Source organism: Ctenopharyngodon idella, chromosome 19, assembly GCF_019924925.1.
Source record: "Ctenopharyngodon idella isolate HZGC_01 chromosome 19, HZGC01, whole genome shotgun sequence".
Classification (NCBI taxonomy): Eukaryota; Metazoa; Chordata; class Actinopteri; order Cypriniformes; family Xenocyprididae; genus Ctenopharyngodon; species Ctenopharyngodon idella.
In genome coordinates this window covers 9791586-9811349 of record NC_067238.1, presented here as the reverse complement: position 1 = coordinate 9811349, position 19764 = coordinate 9791586, and the positions used below count along the sequence as shown (strand labels likewise).

Below are 19764 nucleotides of genomic sequence, written 5' to 3'. Positions count from 1 at the left end.
TCAATCTATCTATCTATCTATCTATCTATCTATCTATCTATCTATCTATCTATCTATCTATCTATCCACTCCCTGAACCTGCACAAAGGCAGATGTGAATAGTATTGCAGAGGCAGACTGACAGAGCTGTTTCTTCTCCTCTGGGGGCCTGGATTGGTGATAGCAGTGAGGATCTGTCGCAGGGAGGGGGAGAACTGTTGTCATGACACATCTCTCCCTAGTGGAGGAGGGGTTAAGCACTCAGGGATTTCCACCAAAGCAAGATTCCACACCAGCCCGACCATCTGCCTGTGCCCCTGCTATCCCTCTCTCTCTCTCTCCCAGCCCTCCCTTCCTTTTTCATTCATCCTGGATTCTCCCTCCTCCTCACACGTCCATGTTTGAGAGAGATCAGATTTGCTGGTTATTAGGCCAATGTAGTGTATTATGAATGCATTAGAAATGAGGTTTCTGAATGAAAACTAAGAACCCCGATATTGTCATTTCTCAGAGGCGAGAATGGCTGCGCACATACAGGTACATGACGTCACACACAAGTACTGTAATTTTGTGTTTTTGTCATGGTGCTAGGAGGGACATATTCTTAAATTCTAACCGCCAGGTTGCAGATGAACAAAACTGTTTAGCATCTGCTCTCCACTGTCAGTCACCTGCGAGGTTGCATTTGACACTCTCTGCCTAGTTATCAGCTAACACAACTCAAATACTAACAGAACTCAGAACTTTGACTGGTAAGGTTCTCTAAAATTTATAAACAAGCATTCTTCCAGTAATGTAAGAACGTTCGTTCAGAGTCTTTGATACATCTTTAACATTCAATTCAATTCAATTCACATTTATTTGTATAGCGCTTTTCACAATACATATCGTTTCAAAGCAGCTTTACAGAGAATGCATGTCAACATTACAATTTGGAGACTGCAGTTAGCTAATAATGTAATAATTTAGGCGATTAATATACAATCACTGTTAGCAATTTAATTGAAGGTAGAAGCAAAGAGCTCCTGGAAAAATGAATTACATATTAACAATAATATATATAGAAATAGGATATATAGAAATTTGCGAATGTGCGTGTTGATCCAGATGTTGCATCTTCTGAAGTCATCGCAGGAGTTGGCGCCGTCTCTTCCATTCGTATCTGGTCTTTAATAATGTACTCAAAACGCTAGCACAAAAACGTTAAAAGTTTGCTCTTAAATTGAGAATGAGCTTTTAGACTCCGCCCCCTTGAGAATACATAGAGCGATGCATCAGGTGGAGAAGGGGAGGAGGAGGGATGCTTGAGCAACGTCAATGGAAGAAGGTATAGTAAGACACTACTTATATCCCCCTAAAGACATGACAAGTTGAACAAGCTCCTCCTGAACTTGTGTCATGAACTTCATTTCACAAGTTCGCTTTATAATCATAGGGGGAAAAAAGTATAGGAAAACAGGTTTGGCGTGCTGTCGAAAAACATAAGCTAGGCAAAAGACCTACGCAGAGACAGCCTGGCGCAAAAAACTGCCTAGGAACAGAGCGCAAGGCAGTGATTACTTGCAGGCAGCGTCTGCCGCAGCATAAATAGCCAGGTGCTGGTGGTTTAAATAACGAGATGAGATCACCACTGCCAGAGAATGCAGATTAGATAGAAGGAGAAGTGTGTGAATTACCGTTGTGGCAGTGTGAGCGATCGGGTTTGTATAGTTTATGAGCTTAAACTGGGTGGAGAGTTCAACACACCAGAAGCAGCGGAAGCAGTCAATAGCAGTACACTAAAGTGCTAAGCGACTCACATGGAGCATCTCCCATATACATTGAAAGGATCCCCCACACCCTTTCATGCTGGATGCAAAGCCAACGCACCAAATAATAGTGGAGGCCGAGCACACGGCGATGCAAAAAGGGAGAACCCCGCTGCACTTTGAACTGAAGACCTGGACTGATAAACCGTTGTTTCCAACTTTAATAGGATGGGCAAATAAGAATTTCATGCTGACTGCCGCAACAATAGAGGAGCGGGTCTTTCCCTGACGACAGCGGTGACACATGTAGTTTTGCACAGGATTACCCCATACCCAGTGTACCCGTGCCTCCAGATGCGACGAAGGGGGCGGGCTGGGAAATCCCTTGAATAGATGGTTCGAGAAGACCCGGTTTGATAGATAAGCTGGCTCCTGTCACGTCGGGCAGTCCAGTCCATGATAGAGTACTACACATGAAGCTAGATCGTCCAACGAACGGGCACCTCACTTGAGCTGTGCTTAAGAGGAAACCACGTCCAGGGTCCCCAAACCCACAAATACGCACAAGGGTCTAAGACAAATGATGTTTCATTAACAAAGTTCAGGAGGAGCACGTTCAAATTCTCTACCCAATCACGACAATTGAAGGCCTATATATATAGCCAACTCACCTTCGTTCCTCGACAGTTTCTGCATCCCTCTGCCACCCCTACTCCTCACACTCGGCTAGTTCCTATCCCAGCCAGGGATACGGGGGAGTATTCTGGGTTCGGGCCACATTCCGAGCCCGGAGCCCTCCCCCAGACAGCAAGCCAAATACACAAACTCTTTTATTCTATCTATTTATTTGTAAGTGTGAACTTTTGAAAAGAGCTTGATGAGCTTGCTTGATGTGTGATGTGGATTTAGGCGAATGTAAGAGTGGAAAGCATGAGACAACATTTACAGAGACTTAATTTGCTGTTCCTGAAGGCCTTTCTGTGCTGCTGTTGTAGCGGCTCGATGCAAAATGAATGACAGGAGAACTGTTTTTCAATTAAATCAATTAAAATCCTCTGAATCCTGAGGATGGGGCTGCATCAATTAACAGGTGCATGTCACTAGAGCGAGAAAGGCAGTCGTTGTAAAAGAAAGAGATTCCGTACCAGTGGTTGAGAAATATAGTCCACAAATGAACGAGTCATTAATGATTACTGGATCAGCGAGAGCTGGGACTGAGGATGTAAGCAAAAGGAGACGGGAAATGAAAGAGCACCCTAGAGGAATGATATGCGTGGCAAGGTTTAGGTGACCAAGCAGAGAGACAAGGTCCCACTTTGTGCCCTGGTGGGACGTTAGTAGGTTGGATATTACTGTAATTATCCTTTTGATTTTCTTTTTGGGAAGAGATGTTTGAAATTTGACAGAGAATCCAAGTATACTCCCAAGAATTCAATTTTGTGCATGGGACCAAGTTTTTTTTTTCCCTCAGAAATGGGAACTCCTAATTCTGAAAAAAAAAAAAACCTCTTAAAATCATAGGGAGATGTACTGCAAGGAGAGCATGTGGAGGGGGAGATGGAAATGAAATCCTCTAATAAATGGACTAGGAAGGGGATTGCGTAGTTATTCGACAAGATCCAGCAAAGGACTTCAGACAATGTGTTGAATATTTTGGGGCTGCTCTTACAGCTGAATGTTTGATGGACTTCAAAATAATATTTCTCTCTCCGTTGAATTCCAAAGATATGCCAGAAGTTTGGGTGGATTGGCATAACTTGCCATAACTTGCCATATTGTTTAAACAGAACTCATCAATTTGAATTAAGCTATTTATGCTTGGGTGATGATAAATCCATTATGAGGCTCATTGTCTAGAGCAACCAAAATTGTTAAAGTCATTGCACACTTGTCGAACAGTGTTGGAATGAAAAGTTCTTCTTTTCACATTCAAAGTGCTTCTGCTCTGGGACTGTGGGACATAGGTTGTGGATTTGACAGATGTAGTTGAATTAAGTTAGGGGACATTTTGAAGTCTTGTGGTCTACAGATCTGCAGATCTATCTTCTGCATCCTAGGAAGAGATGATTGTGTAATTCTAAGTCCCGGGCTCCACTGGGACAGTGGATTTAGCTTAGCTGTGCATTTAGCTTAGAATATAGGAATAGAAAAAAGACTACCCCCAAATGACAGAGAAAGTTCTGCAATGCATTTAGTAATTGAATTCTTTGTGTCTGTGCGGGAAGGTGGAGCAAATTACTTCTGTGTATTTGGTAAAGACAACGCTAAATTCTGCCAAAGTTAACGCTCTTCTGGAATCGGAATTTGAATTTTTTAGAACCACTGAAATAGAACTACAGTCCAAAGAGTGAAGCGCTTCGTGTGGGGAGAAAGGAGAGAGGAGAGAAGCCAGACCTGCAGTATGTCTGCACCTACCAGAATTTGAGCGCGGATGTTTCATGGCTGGGGCGTGTGGGGGGTCTGCGAGAAGGGTAGCAGATGAGAGGGTATAGGGAGATGAACGTACTGATGTGATAGGATTAGGAGGAATAGAAATTCCTGGAGAGGCAACGACAGCGGAGGCAGCCTCACACTAGGGTCTACTCCATAGGCAAAATAGTTGAGAGGAAAGAGAGAGCCAGGAATTGAGATGTTACAAGGTAGAAATGCAGAGGCAGATAGTCCTTGCGGAGGGAGCCTCACATTTGGATCTACTCCTGGCACAGATGAAGTAGACAGAAATTCAGCAGAAAGGGAAGGCAGGTATAAGAAAAGAAAACTGGGCATGACAGTGGGAGGCAACATTTGGTTAGACCAAAGAAAAGGGTAATGGAGAGGGCCTGAGGAAACAGGTGCATATTTAAAAGAGCAATATTTTGATGAAAGGACAAAGAAGGAATAGCATTAAGCCCGGAACACACCAAGCCGACGCCAACTAGTGGCGACGAAAGCAGACTGTGGGGTTGGCTCACGTCGGCAGCGTCTGGGTACAAAGTTGCCCTGACACACCAAACTGACGCTCGACACCCGACGGCCAAGTAGCACGTCCGTTCTACGTCTGCGTAAGAAGAAATGCCTTTCCGTACCAGCAGGTGGCATTAGCTGAACAGCCAATCAGAATGATCAGATGGCCCGACTGACCGACGAGCTCTGACACCGATTCAACATGTCGAATCGGCCGAAAAAAAGCCAACGAAGACCAACTTCAGCCAATGGTGCGGAACACACTGAGAAAACTTAGTCATCCGACAAACAAAAACTGCCCGACAGCCGACCGTCAGCTTGGTGTGTTCCGGGCTTTAGGGAGAGCAGGTGGTGGAAGATTTTGAGAAAAAGCAGGAAGGGAAGAAATGGATCATTAGACTGAGAAGTGATGGAAACCTGAGGTGGAAGGGCATTGCCTTGATACGTGGCATCAGCTGTCTGATGTTGAAGTACAGTGAGATCAGAAGTTGTGTCTTGAAAGGGAGATGTAGTCCCTGTTTTGGAGTTAGAAGAGACATGCTTTGAATGCCTGAAGTGAGATTTGGCAGATTGTTCGCTTGTCTTCTCAGATGGTTGATTTATGGAACTGATGAAACATACAGATTAAACATCTGTACTTTGCTGGCTCTGTGAGAAAGCACGATGTTAGCAGCTGCTAGTGCGTGACGCAGACCATTTACTATCCATTTTGCAATAGGAGGTGTATAAAGGCTTGCCAAATTCATTGGTTGGGAAGGCTGGAGGTGACAGGGTGGGGAAAAACTTTCTTAGCTAGAAGCCTCTTTTTACCATCACAGACTCCAGGGATGAGGATGTTGAAGAAGATCCTTGTCTGGAATCAGGAACCAGAGAAAGAGAGTGGGGAGAGATGACGATTTCGTCTTCGGAAGAGAAGCTTTCGTGCTGTGCAGAGTGTAACAAGAATTCCAGCTGGATGTTGCCAGATGCTTGAACAACCTCCTCCTTAGCTTGCATCATGAACTTCATTTAGCATGAACACTGTATGTCTACATTATTCGTGGAATTTTTTCTGAAACGTTTAAGTTGGAGTTTCATTTTTAGATGTTACTACTTGTTTCAGAACATTCAGAGAACATTCAAAAGTAACGTCCCCATAATGTTTGCAAAATGATCAAGTGGAATGTTCCCTTAACCTTCGCATAACAACAAAAAAAGTGTTTTTAAAACATTTTAAAAAATGGACATTATGGATGTTCAGAGAACATTCAGAAATAATGTTTTCATAACTTGAAGGTTAGCAAAACATTCTTAGAACATATTTTTGTTAGCTGGATAATAGCTGTTGTGTAGTCTGAGCCACAAAGCCATCTATGCGACTTTAGGACACATAATAAACCCCTTTCGACCATGAGTGTCTGACTCCAGCCCTGGTCCTACTCTGAGGTAATGTCATAAACATGCCAGACTAGCATTTTCTCTACAGCCTGACAGAGCGAAATCTATCAGCCATTATTAGGCAGAGCTCCTGAGCATCCATGACAAGGAAACACAAACCTCTTTATTCTCTTTTTATGCTGTTTTAATAGAGTCGATCTCCTGTCCCAAAACTAATTACAGGTACAAAGAGACACTGCCAGATGAAAGCACCTATGCTTTGATGGATGATGAGAGGCGAAATAAATGCGATTTGCGCAGTAATGGACGACAGAAGAGTTTCTGCAGCATCTCCAAGTTCTGTTCAGGAGTGTCAGTCTTTGAACAAGCCTAGAATTTTAACCAGCATGGTGGAGTCAAGGATCCAGGCTATGAACACAAAGGCTGCAGGTTCAATTGCAAACTAGGAGGGGCCCTGGAGAGTTACTGAGATCATCTTCTCGCTCAATGCCCTTGAGCAAGGCCCTTAACCTTAAGGTGCTGCAGGGGGAAGTGCACAGAAAATCTCTTTAGATAAAAATTCTTATAACCTTTATGGTCTAACAATGGAATATTTTTCCACATTATTTTTAATTTTTTACAAAAAAAAAAAAAACCCTCTAATAACAAAGAAAGATAATATGGCATTTGGCAACCTTGTTTCACATTAGAAAATAAATAAATAAATAAATATTGATTTGTTATAGGTATATATTTAAATACATTTTGAACTCTCACAAAGTATTTTTAAAAAAGCAAGTAAATAAAATCTATATCAAATCGTTCAGATAGTGGACATCATTTGACGAGATGTTTAATGTTCTAAAACACAATTTCTAGCACTTCATGACTTCTTTTCATTAACAGTTTACTGATGGAAGGGCCGAAGACAGTGAATCCCAAGTCTAAGACAAAAGAGATTAACCTAAGAACGCAAGTCTACAGAAAACCCAACTGAACAATGTTTTAAAGCTGAAAAAGCAGCAGGAGCGATTTGTAAACATAACACTTAAACGAGAGAACTCACAAAGAGTTGACCACAGTGCACCTTAATTGTCTCAGAATTCAACTCCTGTCTGCCTCTTTTTGTCTGAATAGATTAGTCCCCAGGTCAAAGTTTGGCGGGCCACCCCTCCCCCCCCATCATGAAATATTCACCACATTCTGCTGTTGTCAAAGCAACAGGCCTGACACCACAAATCAGAAAACAAGGGATTAAAGCAGAGGGGTTAAGTATATAACATTCAGGTTTGCAATGTTTTAACCAATGAGAAACCAAACTGCATGTGCTGGTTTGACCTATTTTTAGACTTCCTTTTCCTGCAGCATTCTATACAAAACATTTCATCATATTCCACTTCAGAGTAGAGTAACTGATATCATTGATAGGCTACTATATGCCCCAGATTTAAAGTAGATTCTTCCTGTTTTACTACAGCGCTTAAAGATTGCATTTTTTTTTTTTTTTTTCTGATAAAACGGCTCACCACGAGTGCACAAAGTTATAAATGAGTTGATTGAACGTGTTATTCTGTTGTTTCTATAAACTGCACAGTTGGAGGTGAACAGGAAAAGCATTCTACACTTCTTGATGGAGCCCGTGAACTCTGACCTGCTGGAAGAATATTCACATGCGTCCTCCCCCACTTCTCTAAACTAACTCTCAGAGTCAAAGTTGTTCTGCTCCGCATTGCTGTGGAAAACAACAGGTTGCTGCTTTCAGATCATATGTTTAATAACTTCGAAGCATAAGGATCTGTAGTGCAAAGCAGAATGCAATCAGTTTCTGAAGCAGAATGTAAACACCTCAAGAAAAATGGAGAAGAAACAAGTGTTCTTTGTCTGCAATGCAAATACACTGGGAATAATATTAATAGGTTGCGGACTAAATGTAAATGATTTTAAACATTTAATGTAAATCATTGAAACAACCACCCAGCTATCAGGAAACGTTCTCAGAACTTTAGCTAACATTCTGGCAAGGTTCTCTTAAAGTTATGAACAAACATGTCAATAGAACGTTTGTTCAAAGGTATCTGGTTTTTAATAATGTTCTCAAAACGTTAATATAAAACATTATTTTTTTCTGAAACGTTTTAGTTGGATATTTGTCTAAATGTTACTACTTGTTTCAGAATGTTCAGAGAACATTCAAAAGTAACGTTCCCATCTTTGCAAAATGATAAAATGAAATGTTCCCTTAACATTTGCATAACCAAGAAAAAACGTTTTTAAAACATTTACAAAACTGGATGTTTTAAAAGTTCACAGAACATTCAGAAATAACTTAATGGTAACATTCTTAGAACATATTTTTGTTAGCTGGAAACAAACGTTTAAATTGACACACATACTCAGGCTCATTTGTAACCCCCCTTTTCATGCTCCTGTTATAAAACTGAATATTTCATTTGTATTTCACATGTGTTAATTTATACTCATCCTTTCCCCCTTGTGTCCAGACTCCAGTGTGTGAGGTTTTTTGTGTGCCTGAGAGGAATTGTGGGGTGATAGAGTTCAGAATTGCCCTTCCCCCACAACCAAAAAAATCCATCGACTCTCGCTCATCTCAAAAACAAGCCCTTAAAAGGGTGGCAGTCCCGATACCACAAACCAGGCCTAATTGTACCACACTAATCATCAAGAATACTCACAAGACGATTAAACAGAATAAACGATGTATTATAATACAAAATATGATAGAAAATGTGAGAGAAAAAATAAAAGTTAGCAAAACACACATTGTTAGGCGAGCATCTGTGCCGTTCGATAATTGCGCGAATGCGTTGATTAATGATCAAAGCTGTGGGCCTGAGGTAATGTGGCTGGTGGTTAATGACAGGGTGAGTCTGGGATTAAATATGAGATGGGTAAGTGGAGATGAGGGAGTCAGGTTGCATGTCTTTTCAGACCTACTGTTCATACTGGAGCATTGTGAGCGGGCGAGGGGGAGGCACTGGGGCCCAGCGGCAGCCACAAGCGACAGCTGTCACAGCCTCTGGTGAGAGCCACTAATGACCACTCTTCACATAGGTGTCCTGCAACAGCTCCAGCCAAACAGCTACTGCATTATCCACTTCTGCATGGCGGGCCTGAAAGTTATGTAACATAGAGCTGAAATTATACAATGGTGATTAAGTTTGACTACTGACTTTAAATCACACTGTTTTTTGAAGGGCAAGTGTGGTGAATAAAAAAAGCATTTAAAGGAGCTGCTCTATGAAAAGAACAAATAAATCAGTTAATTCAAGTAAAGGACTAGTTATTAAATAAATGAATAAATAAATAAAGGTAACAATAAAAAAATACATATCATTATATAGTATATATAGTATAATAAATATAGTAATAATAAAAGCCTGCATGTGTGCATATCATGTGCCACTTTTAAATTTTAAGATAAATTCTGTCACTCAATGACAAAGAAGGATGTCTGTAGTTATAAACACAAGTTATGTAATCATTTTCTGCAAGTTTTCTGCAAAACATAGTAGCTCCAAAAATGTCAAGTAAAGTAATTTTCTTTACACCTTGAACACACACAGGTTTGTTTTGCTATCTTAGTGAGGACATTCCATAGGCGTAATGGTTTTTATACTGTACAAACTGTACATTCTATCCCCCACTACCCCTACCCCTAAACCTACCCATCACAGAAAACATTCTGCATTTTTATTAAAACATTGTTTAGTATGTTTTTAAAGCTATTTTAAATATGAGGACTCATGAAATGTCCTCATATTTCATGTTTACATCGTAATACCAGTGTAATACCAATGTCATTATACAAATTTGTGTCCTCATAAAACACAAAAACGCACACACACACACACACACATATATATATATATATATATACATATACACATACATATAAAACGGTTAGTTCCTGTTCTTGATTCTGATTGGTCAATAGCAGTGTTTTATTCACGATAAAACACGGCTATGACCGCTTCACCCAACAGTTCTGTGTATCACTACATAACACCCTTAGCAACCACTCTTATTCACTGAAGCTTTCTGTAATATGTAGAACTAGAAGAGAATTGTGAGAAAGAGACTGATTGAGCGAGTTTATTACCTGCATTCAGATTTAGCATTTTCCTTCAGGTCAGTCCTATGTTCATAATAAAAAATCTTACGAACGTAATAATGTAACTTCTGTTGCTGTTCACGGTCAGGGACTGTTATTTCCGGCGGAAGGAAGGCTTTTAGTGAAAGTTTACTTCATGCAAGTTGCATTGATATATATTTTTGGCTTTAATACTTGTATTGTGTGGTAACCGTTTTATAAAAGCAATAAGGTACTTGAGGCTAGTGCTGTATCGTGAATAAGTCACGGCTGAAGCGGTTACTCCGCTTCGCGTCGTGACTAACAACGGCCTTCAGCCGTGACTTATTCACAATACAGCACAGCCTCTTGTACCTTATTGCTTACATATATATACAGTGTTGGGGAAAATTACTTCTAAAAGTAATGCATTACAATATTGCATAACTCCCTAAAAAAGTAACTAATTGCGTTACTTAGTTACTTTTATGAAAAGTAATGTGTTACATTACTTTTGCGTTACTTTTTCTTACCTGGGCTGGGCTTGTTTGTTTGTTTTTTAATAACAACAAAAAAAGTTATATTTTTGGCAAATCTTAAGGCCCTAACCAAAAGTGAAATGAATATTCCTCAGACTGAAGGAAATGCATATTTACGCCTGTACAGTTTTTGCTTGTTAGTATAGTTGAATTCGATCACTGAAGGTCAGCAGCAAAGACATTGCTTAATAAAGTGAGATTAAATACATAAAGTATATTTGTGTAATTTAATATAGTTAATTATTACAGGTTTGCGTAAAATTCTGAGATTGCATTTCACAGTTTTATCATTTTGAGGAATACTGAATGTTTTCGTGCAAGTGAGATGAGTAAATGCATGTTCACTTGAACTACAATAACCATCATGTTTACACAGCGCACACAACACCTCTACACTTTATTTCTCTCAACACGGGACAGGAGAGCTGTCAGTCAATAAATGTGAAAAAGTAAACTTATTTGAAAATGTAACTTAGATATTTTGTTGCAAAAGTGATGCATTACTTTACTAATTACTTAAAAAAGAGTCTTGTAATGCGTTATCCCTAACATATATATATATATATATACTAAATCAACATTTTTATTATATGATTATTCATTTTGACCTGCACAAAATGTGGATTTGAATTGAAAGGTTAAAAAAGAAAGATCTTTGACACTTGATGGTCTAAAGGGGTCAAAATGGCTTCCTACAGTGGAGAGTTCACATGTTCAGATATATTAGGCCTTCATAACAGAATAATAATACATAATAATCATTTGTTTTTAGACATTTTTTTTTGTCTTTTTTACTTTATCCAGTTACACCACATAGATATTTTGCCTTAAAATATTTTATAAAATATTAAATTTTTTAATAATTATTTTATTGTATATTGAAATGTCTCGTTGAATAACCCAATAGATCCAGACAAAATAAATAAAATATGATCTTCACGTCCTTGACCCATATATAGCCTAGATATATATAGCCTCTGTGTGTTTTATCTTTTCCCAAATCATTTCAATAATTATAAAATGTAAGTCATTATCACCTTATGTGCCAGTAGACCGAGACTGTACCATTACCACTACAAGTCTTCTCAACACCAGACTTCTGCATCACATAACTTTATGCTGAATAAACAATAGTCAATGAAAGAGGGAGGTACGGAACCATTGCCTCTCCAGGTGTCGCACCAAACACACGGGGCACTTCGCTGTCGATCCGTCTCGATCTGGATCAACGTCGGTCGATGTCATCACATTGTTTCCTCGATCTACGAACCTAGACGATTTGATCGCTTTGATTTGCGATTTCAACGCTGAAGTCATTTGGAAACTGCGGAGTGCGGATGCCACTCAGTTTGTCATCATCTCGGAGTGTCACCTTGCGTTTGTGCCGTTGCCCCACAACTTCATTACGTCATTTAAATGTAACGAGGTAAGTTTCGAATCGAATTCTGAGAAAGATTTCATCATAAACTGTAGCATCGCTTAATCGTTCGTGTTAATAATAGTTCGCTACTTTGAAGGGAGATTGGACGGAGAGATTTCGCTTGGACTTGCTGTCGTGATGTGAATAGGCATTGTTTCAGCGCTGGTGGAACTGAGATTAAGATTAGAGATCAATCTATTGGCAACTCACTTTAAATGGTAGTCGCACATTGAATGATTCGTTTATTTATTGTAAATAGCAGTACATAAAGCCTATCGTGTCGCACTCACATAGGCTATAACCTCTGCCATAACCCATTCTGTTTGTCCATGCGCTATTTTTAGGAAGTTTCTCTTCTGAAGAGCTTTAACCATTGAATCAGCTGTATGGAAATCGGAAGGAATTTAATAATTCCGATTCCTATGGATCATTCCATAATTCCTCTAACGAATCTACTTTTGAGAAGGACATTTTTTAAAGTAAGAAATTCTTATTGTAGGTGCTGTACTCAGCAGTCTGTTGCTGGTGAGATTGAAGAGATTTCAAATTACATAGCATGTAGCCTAGTCTAGTCTATAGCAAATCAGAAATGAATTAAATACATTTCTGGCAAAGAGTGTGTTTAATGAGTTTTCACAGACTTTTTAGAGGTGGCATAGCCTGCAATCTAGTAATTGGCTTTATAGGTTACATAAAATAGCTAGGCTATAAAACTAATAAAACATTTGATTATTTTATTTTATTTGTTTATAGCCTATACAATATTATTATCACAACAGAATGCAGACTATTTGTGGTTTTAGTAAGTGAGTTAGTTAGATTAAAGTGCTTTTGACTCACTAAAAAGAACCGACTCATAAGAGCCATTTGTTTATGAATCGTACTGTTCGCTCTGTATGTTTTTGATTCACTAAACAGACTCGTAAGAGTCATTCATTCGGGAATTGTACTACCCCGGTTTCGCTGTATGTTTTTGTTTCCCTATAACGAACCGGCGCATAATAGAGTCATTATGGCTACAGTAGTTGCGCTGTATGTTTTTTATTCATTATAAAGAATCGGTTCATAAGAGAATCAATCTGGAAACGGACTGCTGGCTGCTGTATGTTTCGCTGTAGGCCTACAGTAGCGATGTTTGTGTAAACAACAGTTTACGCATTGTTTAGATTCAGATCGGTATTTGTTAAATGGAACCGGTTCATAAGAACAGGTTCCCAAATCTACATCTGTGATCATTCAGAAAATGCTTTTGAGTTGGCATGTCAAAGTTTTGTGTAGCCTGTCATATATTTTAACTTTAGGCGACTTTGACGCCAAATGTATTTACTTGAACGTGTTTGTTTATAACTTTTAGATCTACAACGCAGATATAACGACCTTTATGCTTTATTCACTCTTGTTAATTTAACAACAGCCACTATGCACTTTATATCGCGTATAAATGCGCGTATAAATATTAATTCTGCTCTAATCGTTATTATTTTAACCATGAACCCAAAACCGAGCCAAGCTCAGGAAAACAGCTGTGCATTTAAATAATAAACTTGTTGATGCAGAGGAAAACATGATACATCACTGAAAACCAATTATTTTAGATGGAAAAAACATAGGCTACCATGCAATGCCCAGCATTAAATTAGGTTACAGCTATCTTCCATCATTCTATTGATCTTTTTTCGACATGATTACTTTAAACATGATCTATTAGCCTAGATTTTTTTTTTTTTTTTTTTTTTTTTTTGGTACAATACACAATAGCGACCATTGGCTTCGTATGGTCTTAAATCTAAACCCAATGTTACTTTCAGAGCTATTACAGTCTAGGGCGGGGCTTTGGTGCTTTACTTTTTTGTTTTGTTCAGTTTTTTTTCCTCCCCTCTCCCTGAAAGCTTGTCGGATGCTTGTCAGTTCGCATTTAGCTTACCATTATCAAGGCTCAAAGCCTTTGGAGGACGACGGACTGCGATTTACAGGGAATTTTTGGATAACGGTCCTGTTGAATTGGGATCTTCACTATACGGGGATAAGGAATAGGCTATGCGAATGAAGCGTTTGAAAAGCAGTAAAGGATGTTCGTGCTTCCTAAAGAACGTGCATGACTGATCTTTCATGAGGACACTTAATAAATAAAAACATATGGTAAGACATTTTACAGTTATAAAACTTAATCAAACTAATTAGCGTGCATAGTAATTATAGCATGTTTTGATTATACAGTATGTAATTATGCAGCATACTTTGATTAGTAAACACCTATAGCCAGTTTCAACACCCTCTAAACTTGAGAAAACCCTTAAGTGTTTTTTTATTTATTTATTGTTACTAGATGTTTAAGTTTGCATGCCCATTTACATATAAGGAAGGCTACTTATTTATTAGTTTGGATACAAACTGTTAAACTGGTTTTGGTGTTGTTTGATAATGATAATGAGCTGAATGAAGGGGAGGAGGGTGATATGTGTGTGCATTATCATTATCATGGCTGTCGTGGTGCCAAGGAACATCTGCTTGTGTGAAGCTGAAAGTTCATGTAACAGTCAAATAACTTGAGGGAGGTTTTGTGGTAAATCACCCAACAGGCATGTGCAGGGCTCTCTTGTTGTATTATTAGGTGAATTTGCTGGCATAAGGGCTGCTGGGGGGCTGCTGCAGGGATGGCGTCAGCATACTAGTTAATACCCCTTTGCTTTGTGATGAGGGGTCTGTTTCTGACCAACATGACTTTGAACGGGATACTTTTGAGGGTTCTTTTGTGTTCCTTTTTGCTGGTTTACACACAATGGAATTATGTTTTGTCAGGTGACCTAAAATGGTGTTTCATTTGATAACATCTAAATTAATCCCAATATTTCACATGTTGTGCACATGTAGTTTAAACCTAAAGGAACAAACTGCCTTTTCTTAAAAAGAAAAGAAAAGTTAGTGAAAATATGTGAAAATAATTAACTCCTCAAAGTAACAACTGCATATTTTATTGTGTTAGCTACTTTATTTGGTTTTCAAGAGGTAGCCTTGGATTAAAAAGTTGACACTAAACACTAGAGTTATTCTTGTGTTCTGTGCCGACAGACAAAAGCCTTACCTTGCAGCAGCGGTGGGAGATATTTGCATGGGCCTTTGCTAAAGTCACTTCCCTTTTATGTGCAGCTGGTTACTGTGCTCAGCCTCAATGAAGCAAGTTGTTTACACGGCTTCAGTTCACGCACTACACACCTTTTGACAGTGCAAATCAAACAAACTCTAGCATGTTCATTCGGGAGTGAGTGAGTGGGTGTTGTACTGCTTGTTCGAGTTGTGAAGAGACCTAAGCAACCTATGAAATCCCAACTGAGATGTAAGGAAAAGTGATAAGATGTTCAGTGCTTTTTTTTTTTGTGGATTTGTTTTTCTTCTGAAAAGGTCCTGGGGGCTTAGGTTCAGCCATTTAAATGTCGAAAGATTATTGGATTTCAAGATCTTTTTCTCTGAATGAGAATGGAATGAGCAGCCTTTTTCAAAACTGAAAGAAGTTAAAAACAGTGATGGCTGAATTGTCCCTTTGATTTGAGCCCAAGCTGTTTATATAATGACGATAAAAAAACAAAGACCCAGATATTTGAAATATTTGAACATTGGAGATAATAAGTCTACCTAGAATGCGCAACATGTACATCTTCCGCATATATCGAGAGGATTAAATAACGTTCCTTATGTGACATTTCCCTTTGTCACCAGACTATTTTCTGTTTGAGGTTTATGGCTTGAACTTGTGGTGACCTTGCAAAGTTGACCCTGTACGTCCCCTCGACATTCTACTATGACTTAACAAGCATTTCCAGTCCTCTCGCAACCCCTAATAGCTCAAGATCCGCTAGTTGGAGGAAGGGACCATTAACATTATCAGTGGCTTTGAGTACAGGCAGTATAGGGAGACTAAAACAAAAGGCACAAGGGTGGCATTGTGAAGGATCAGCAGTAGATTACTGGAATTCTTTTTCCATGGCCTGAATAAGCTTCTAGTTCCCCCATCTGGACACATGAGAAAAGCTTACATTTGCAACTTTAATATTTTAATGCCTTTGTTATACTGAAGCAATATGAGGCTGCTTAGCCATTAGTGTCAGTTGGATTCAGAAGACATAATAACGAGCGCTGCAAATGTAAGATCCTTTTGGTGAAACGTATGCAGTAATGTTTTATGATGCGTTCTGTTGATTATTTCAAAGTAGGGAAATAGATTTAATGAGTTGATATTATTGCTACAGTATGCGTAATGTGTATTATAGTATGTCACAAAGCTGTTAAATGTTTCATTGCTACATCATTGCCTCTCATTGCTCATTAAATTCAACATAAACACACACATACACACACCCACCCACCCACGTACAGAAACAGATAGATGAGAGAGACGGTTGGAGGATTGGGTCATGCATATGTCATCAACTGAAGTGCAGTTTTACCTGTTGTGGATTAATTTGAATAACTGTCTGTTTGATAAACAGCTGAATGTTGTACATTCAGTCTAATAGAATCATAATCAGGAAAATGGCTTCGAAGACACACGCACACCGAGTTCAGTTTGAGAGACATTTGCCCTCAGGAGCAATAATTCTGAAAGGAAATATCCATAAATTGTGGTCTTAATCCACCTTTGGTTTGAATTATGGCGAGCGAGTTAAATGAAAATGCTCAATCGTTTCCTTAATGGGATCATTTACACAAAAAATTTACATTTTGCCATCATTTACTCATCATCATGTCATTTAAAACCCGTATAACCTGTAGAACACAGTTGATGTTTGGCAGAATGTCTGAGCTGCTCTTTTCCATACATTAGAAGTGAATAGGGACTGAGGCTGTCAAGCTCCCAAGACGACAAAAAAGTATTAGAAAAGCATTATAAAAGTAGTCTATATGAGTTGTGCACTATATTTTAAGTCATCTAAAAGCAAACGGTAGCTTTGCATGGTCAACATTCACTTTCATTGGTTGGAAAAGAGAAGCTTGGACATTCTGCTATAAATTACTCTTTCTAGTCAACGTTCTGAGAATGTTCCCTGTTAGCTGGGTATTTCTGCATTTAAATGACTTTTATTGGCGTAACACAATGTCAGTTTGATTCAATTATATTAAATCACATTTTCCACTTGAATAAAAACAGATCATTTAGATGTTACTGTACCAGATGAAGCACATTTTCAGGTTACATTTGTAGTAGTCTCGCGTAGCCAGACATTTAGACTGACGGCAGAAGGTCTGGACTCCATCGCAGCTTTCATTGACAAAGGACCGCCCAAAAGGAGGTCTGGCCGACATGTAAAGCAACCAATCACAGTTCATTTTGTTCTGCGGCATGATTAGGGGCGTGAAAATGTAAAGTTGACTTCCCTACGATAACAGACCGGTATGCATCTAATAAATTATTCTTCATTCAAGAACGTTGTGCAAGGAAAACTTCATATACTTCTGAAAATCCAGCATTTAGCTGATACTGATAAGTGGTCATTGTCACAGTTATAAACACAGCGACTTTCTTCTTCCATGAGGGGGTTTGGCATCACAAGGGCTTTGTTTCCAGGCGGACCATTAAAGAATGTGACACATGTACCTGGAAATCCTGTAGAATTCAACATAAGTCATATGATGACTTTGAAACTTTCAAAGTGTTTCAAACTTTCAAGTTTCTCGGTTTGTGTGCCTTATGCATCAGCTGTTTAGCCAACAGTCCATGGACACTAAGTCTAAGGCTACATTAAAGGGTTAGTTCACCAAAAAATGAAAATTCTGTCATTAATTACTTACCCTCATGTTGTTCCAAACCCGTAAGACTTTCATTCATCTTTGGAACACAAATCAAGCTCTTTTTGATGAAATCTGAGAGCTTTCTGTCCCTCTGTTGACAGCTACGCAACTGAAACTATTTTGACGCTTCAAATATTTCATAAAGACGTCGTAAAACTAATCCATATGAATTGAGCTGTTCAGTCCAAAATTTTCTGAAGAGACACAGTCGCTTAATATGATGAACAGTTTGAATTTAGGCTTTTATTCACATATAAACATTCATCAACTCACACATCAGTTGTGGTAAACCAACGGAAGCTCAAGCATGTTCGCATGACGTGCAAGAACCAGTGAGGTTCATTCTCGTGTGTTACGCAGCACGTTTGAGCTTCTCCAAGAGGTTTGTTCTCACGGGTCAAGCAGGTTTGATCAATGTTTATATGTGAATAAAAGCAAATTCAACCTGTTCTTCATATAACGCGATTGTGTCAGAAAATTTGGACAATTCATTTGGATTGGTTTTACGATCTCTTTATGAACCTTTTGAAGCATCAATGTTTGAGTTGCGTAGCTGTCTATGGAGGGACAGAAATCTCTCAGATTTCATTAAAAATATCTTAATTTGCATTCCGAAGATGAACAAGGGAACTTAAGGGTTTGGAATGACATGAGGGTGAGTAATTAATGAGAGATTTTTCATTTTTGCGTGAACTAACCCTTTAACTAACATTTACACAGTTTGACATAGGACCCGTCATGTTCCAAGCAAGTTGTGCTAGCCTTAGTATAGCCTAAGCTATACTTGATAATTATTATAGCATTAGTGAACTTGACTACATCTTAACTGACAACACAGCTGAGATGACTAATGAGTTTGCAAATAAAAGAACTTAATGTGTCGCCAAATACTTGTTAATGCGCACCCTGCAGACAGATGAACAGACACACGCTCTCATTGAGTGGTGTGTCTTCACTGCTCCCCCGGGCCATCTGATGGGGAGCTGGCACCACGGCCGAGCAGCTCCAACACGCGTGGTCAACATGTGGGCGGTAATCCCGCTATTAGGGTAATCTGCTCAACCCACCAATCAATAGAGAGCACGCCCATCCTCCATCAGAGCCCTGTAACAGGCAAAATTAGGACTGAAGAAAAATGATTTAATCACTGGGATTAAGTGCAGCTGAGGGGGAGGAGAGACTCCGCATGAAGAATTTAATTTGCTGAGTTAAGACGTCCAGGTTAAGAGTGAACAGATGTCTTCCTAAATTGGTTGATATTTATTTGATTACATACCTATTTGTGCTTTTTGTTTGTTTTTGATTAGGCACTAAATGGTCAGTGTTTTATAGTAAATACAGCGTTAGATACATACAGTTGCTCCTAAAAAAATATGTATGTCACTGTCATTGCATTACATAACAAAATATAAAACCAAGCGCCATTTATTTAAAAGAAAACACATTTCAAGCAAAACATTTCACAAAATAATTATTTAGACATGTTCTAGTTGTCTTGGTGGATCATGTCCATTGTTAATGTGATGATCTACAACTGTGGTTACTCTGCAACACATGTGTGAAGTGAATTTCTAATTGGAAAAATCCAAAGATCTGAAAAGTTAATTCTAAAAAATGTCTAGCATAATTTCTTTGTCACTTGGTTTGATATTTTGATATATAACGCAATAAATGTTTTAATGTGTTCAATTTTTCATGTAGTATAAACAATATGAAATAAATAATTCTTAAATAATTGTCTATTTATTTATTTATTACAAAAAGTCATTCCACTTCATATTAAAGTAATACTGTTTTGTAATTGTGTTTTGATCGACTGTATGGCAGTAATTACAGCCTCAACCAGTATAGTAAGGTAAACTAACTGCTGTACTTGTTTTTCCGGAGTGTTAAGGCAGAAATACA

General features: G+C 38.7%; 1 protein-coding gene and 1 long non-coding RNA gene across 9 annotated transcripts in view; one reads left to right on the top strand and one right to left on the bottom strand.

The window, feature by feature from the left end:
- Positions 1-19764, bottom strand: part of LOC127501057 (uncharacterized) — a 99214-nt gene that overhangs the window by 2173 nt on the left and 77277 nt on the right. For both annotated transcript variants that reach the window (XR_007926496.1, XR_007926495.1), the window contains exon 7: positions 8982-9157. This is a non-coding gene — a long non-coding RNA (uncharacterized LOC127501057). The remainder of the gene's footprint in view (positions 1-8981; positions 9158-19764) is intronic.
- znf516 (zinc finger protein 516) overlaps positions 11714-19764 on the top strand; it is a 98842-nt gene continuing 90791 nt past the window's right edge. For 2 of the 7 annotated variants that reach the window (XM_051872796.1, XM_051872798.1), the window contains exon 1: positions 11714-12081. The gene's annotated coding sequence lies outside the window, so the exon portion shown is untranslated. Of the gene's footprint in view, positions 12082-13553; positions 14215-19764 lie in introns of those variants that run through there. The other 5 variants (XM_051872799.1, XM_051872800.1, XM_051872795.1 and 2 more) reach the window with 3 other exon arrangements.